At 39.1% G+C, this 4562-nt stretch overlaps 1 long non-coding RNA gene across 1 annotated transcript; it reads right to left on the bottom strand.

Annotated features, from left to right (window-relative positions):
• Positions 1 to 3808: 3808 nt before the first annotated feature.
• LOC103461661 (uncharacterized) lies at positions 3809 to 4227 on the bottom strand. The gene is made up of 2 exons (XR_533167.2): positions 4079 to 4227; positions 3809 to 3978 (listed from the first exon to the last, which is right to left on the bottom strand). It is a non-coding gene; the product is annotated as an uncharacterized LOC103461661 (long non-coding RNA).
• Positions 4228 to 4562: the final 335 nt, after the last annotated feature.

Here is a 4562-nt window from a genome sequence, read left to right as displayed (position 1 = left end):
TGTGTGTGTGTGTGTGTGTGTGTGTGTGTGTGTGTGTGTGTATGCTTCTGTTTTTACTTTCAGAAGCAGACGGCAGATGTTTTGTACACAGAGCAGTATTCCAGTATTCATGTAGTTCTGTAGCACTGATGCACAATCAGTTTGAATACTGAACACCTGGTTTCGACTGAGACATTTCGATGCGGTAAGGATACAATTTGTCTCGTGCTGAGACATTTGAAATGTACTTGTCAGGTCAAGAATGTGGTGGATTTGAAGAAAATCCAATTGTAAGGTGATGAAAGTGTGCCTAATTTAGATTCACGACAGAAGGGTACAATCAGTTTCCCTCTGTTGTGAAAATGTGAGAAGACGCACGGAGCGAAAGGCGACATTTTACATAAACAAATAAATTGAATTTCTTGGGAGCTGCATCTTCCCATTTTTTTTACCCCCCAAACAGATAAAGCCACAGTTCCCATTATGTACAAATGCCAATGGAAAGCGATATTCAGCATAAAGGACAGAAAAAAAAAAATACAATGTTTCTTTTCTAGCTTAAACACACACAAAGAAACTGGTTGGATCCCAGAATCAGTGGGGCACCGGGGCATGAGGTGACTTTGTGTCACTAAGTCACAGTTTCTTTAAAGTAGGCAAATTACTTATTCGCCCTGAATCTCATTAATTCAGTCTGGTCCACCTTAGAATAGATATGCACAAGCTTTGAAAGATTCTATTAGCAGTTTGGAATTCATGGAATTTATATTTGTTGACTTTCTTACTTTTCTCGAGTAAGAATATTGGGCTCAATCAAATTTTTTATTTCTTATTGCGCAGAACTGCATAAGTAGAAGTAGAACTGTTGCTTCGTGTCTGGATTCATATTCCCATTATTTACCTAAATTAATCTAGCATTCTGCTGGCTCCAACCTCACATTTCCTATCATCATACCATCTAACTCTGCAGGACAGCGAATAAATCGAGGAAATTCATTTCCTGTTGGACTGTTCCACCCACAATGGTTACCTTATTTTTGGCTGTTTAACTGCGATCCGTCCAGACAACTGGAACTGTTCAGTGAAGCTAAACAAAAATAAATGTCCATAATAAAGCACATCGGCTTTAGGTTTACAATTAAAAATAGGTATTAACATATGATCAGGGGTTGGAGAAAAGACATGCAATCATAACAGATCAAAGTGAGTATGTGCTCCGCCTCGTGTTTTTAGGATCAGTAGTTTCAGAATTCAGTTAGCAGATTTTCTGAAATCATGAGGTGATGGTAAAAATGAGTTTGAAGAGTGGGATGCAGTTCATATCTCATGCTCCTAACAGGATTTTGGCAAAAATAATAATAACTTAGTTGACCATGTGTAAACCCAATGTAGCCATTTAATAAAATGATTCCAAGTGCTTTGTTGGGCTGCTTGATTTCCTCAGTGCCAAACTATTAAGGCATAAAGCTCTGGAAAAATGAACTGCAGTGAATCCCATTGAAATGCTCCTAGTTATTCCACCAAATATTCTGAGTTCAAACTGTTTCTAAATGAATATGAACTTGTTTTCTTTGCGTTATTTGAGGTCTGAAAGCACTTCAAACTCAATGTTCGTTATTTTGATCATTTCTCATTTTCTGCAAATAACTACATTTTTGTTTGTAATTTCAAAGACATGTTGTCAGTAGTTCATAGAATAAAAGGCCAAAGTTCACTTTACTCAAGCATTTACCTATGAAACTTAAAATCAGAAAAACTGATAAAATTAAGTGGTGTCTTAATTTTTTCCAGAGCTGTTTAAATGATGATAAATATAAATTTCCTTTAATAATTGGAATCATAATTTGCAACAAATAATTTCCTCACCATAACAGTGCTGTGTTGTGTTTTGTTTTGGATGTTGACATAAATGATCCATAGCACAGCAATAAATGGAAACTAAGGGGGTGGCGTGTCAATGAATTATTAATGTCCGTGCTTTGCCCACTATATGGTTAATGTTTCACATTGAATGTCCTGCATAAATTTGTACAGTTTTACACAGAAACTTGCTCACCAAACATTAGTATGCACAATGTTCTGTCTTTCTGCATGGAGGTAGATGTGCTCTATTTTTTTCCAGGAATCATACAATATGTAAATTTACTGATAAGGTCAGTCAAGTTTTTTTCTCTAAAAGCTACAAGAGCCACCAAGCTGCCATAGCAATGACCCTCCATTTCCTATGCTTAATGACTTGAATAAATTTTTTTCCAGATTGTCATTACAAGCAAAAAAAAAAAAAAAACAAACAAAAAAACGCGACTCGTCCACAAATTTTAAAATGCTTTGCTTCATTTGCCGTAGATGTAAATGGAGAAACATCAGGAGATAACACATTTTGATCCTTTAATGAATTTGTGCAGGACCTCACTGTCATGCCTTTGTAATTTGATCTAGAATCAAGATATGATGCCACCTGTCACAGAACTACATCCCCTTTCTCCCCCAAACGCCTCCAGTTCAGTTTTTGTGTGCAGCATGTGTTAAAGATTAAAAAAACCCAAAAGCATCTCTGTCTGAAATTGTGCCGACAGCTGCTTAATGTGATATTTGGTGTGGGTAATAGGTAATAAGTCAAGCGAGGTAGCCTCCAAGACCTGTGGTTGAAGCCTGTGAGCTTCTATAAATGGATGGAAATGAGTGTTTAGTGGTGTGTAATCAGAGGGTTTTAGGGAGGACATGATGAATAATTCACATGATTCCTCCCTCCACTGCCATGGACACAAACACACAACTATTCATGGGGTTTAACTAGAACTGTGCAACTCAGGCTCTGTCGAAAACTATTCCTGCCTCAGTTTGTTAGGAACAATTTGGATTTATTTGGTTATTTTTAATTATTTATGTCCGTGTTACTCTGCTATGTTTTTGCAAGTGCCAATCAAAGTAAATAGGAGCAACTATAAAAAGAACCAAGTCTTTGCTGAATCCAAATAGAAAAGGATAAAACAGTTTTGACAGAGGGAGGAGGACGAATGGAGACCAAAAACCAGTCAAAACGTTGTGAGCTCCATAGCGCCCCCTAGGTGAATTTCCTCACATTTCTAAGCTCTGTGTAGTGATTTTTTTTTTCATGTAGGCTGGTTGTGGTCTACACAGTATGGACTTTGAGTAGGCCAGAAGAACTATCCAATAGGGCAAAAACTCTCTTACATGTTTATAACCTATGCATTTTGTTTATACAGAAAAAAACAAACAAAAAAAAAACAAAACAAAAACAACAACAATGATTTACTGAATACATTAGGGAGGGGATTTGGCAGGGGTGTTTTGTAAAATTCCAAATTTTGGAGTTTTATAATGTTATGTCATTCCCTCATCAAAAACATACCTGTAGTGTAGTCTTGATTTTTTCATGCATGTTTGAAAGAATCAAATCTCCCCTTGTTACAAAGCACCGCCCATTTCCACAAAGCCCCTCCTCCTTGGAGCTGCAGCTGAGCAGCTCCCCCAGCTGAGCTCCCTCAGACTAGCAGCAGCAATTAGCAAACACCTGGTGGAACTGTGGGTCTACATGGAATTCTTTCTCAGGTCAATGGCAAGGCTTTGTTGTGATGATGTGTTGAAGGCAGCGTGTCAGAAAGAGCAGGAGCTTCTTAAAGAGACAGAGGCACAATTTCAATGCATCAGTTTGTGAAGTCAAATTTCTTTTAAGTTTTATTTCATATGTACATCATTTTTGTAACAATTGAAGGTAACATAATTACTTGATTGAAGTACAAAATGGCACAATGTGCCATGATGGGCTTTAACCTTCTGACCCACATGCAAATCAACAAGTCCGAAATAAAGGTAAGGAGTTTTATTTCCTTGCAATAACAGAAAAGTAGTTCTCCTTGATCCTTCCAGGAGCGATTGAGTGGTGCGGAGGGAGCAGCGGGCAGGCAGACTTGCAGGTGATCCACACGAGAGGAGACAGCAATGGAACAGATCCCGTAGGTGAATCCAGAAACTGATCTAGAAACGGAAACACAAGGACTTTAAACCACTGGAAAAATATCAAAGAGACAGATCAAAAACAAGTACTATGGACTACAGGAGAGGGCTGAGAGACTACCGGTGCACGTTAATCATCCAGCACTGAGTGAAGGTTCTGCTGCTCCTTTATCCCCACCACTGATGGGGCTGATGAGGTCCACCTGTGTAGGCTGCCCAGGTTCCTCACCAAGATCTTCGCTGGAAAGATGCATCACTCACACACACACACACACGGGAACCCTGACACAATGTGCCTGGAAAACACATAATATCACCCATACAAACAAGACATTTTCACACAGTTTTAAATTCTGCGATGTACGTCTAGTACATTGGAGAGTTGGTATTTTGAGCCGAAAAAAAGATGGGCTGTCAACAGAAAGGTCAGTGGCAAGGTCATTTTATTCACCATCAGGGACCCAGGAGGGAGGCGAGTTGGGACTGCATGAACTGACAATCAGGTAGGATGGTAGTTAAGTGGCCTCTGCAGGCTGAGTACAGAACTCCGTAAGGCTGCGGGGGCTTTGATATGAGCAGCGAGAACAGAGTGTAGGAGGAGAGTG

This window comes from Poecilia reticulata, linkage group LG1 (assembly GCF_000633615.1).
Source record: "Poecilia reticulata strain Guanapo linkage group LG1, Guppy_female_1.0+MT, whole genome shotgun sequence".
Taxonomy (NCBI): domain Eukaryota; kingdom Metazoa; phylum Chordata; class Actinopteri; order Cyprinodontiformes; family Poeciliidae; genus Poecilia; species Poecilia reticulata.
The sequence above is the reverse complement of the archived record's forward strand: the minus strand, read 5'-3'. Positions and strand labels throughout refer to the sequence as shown.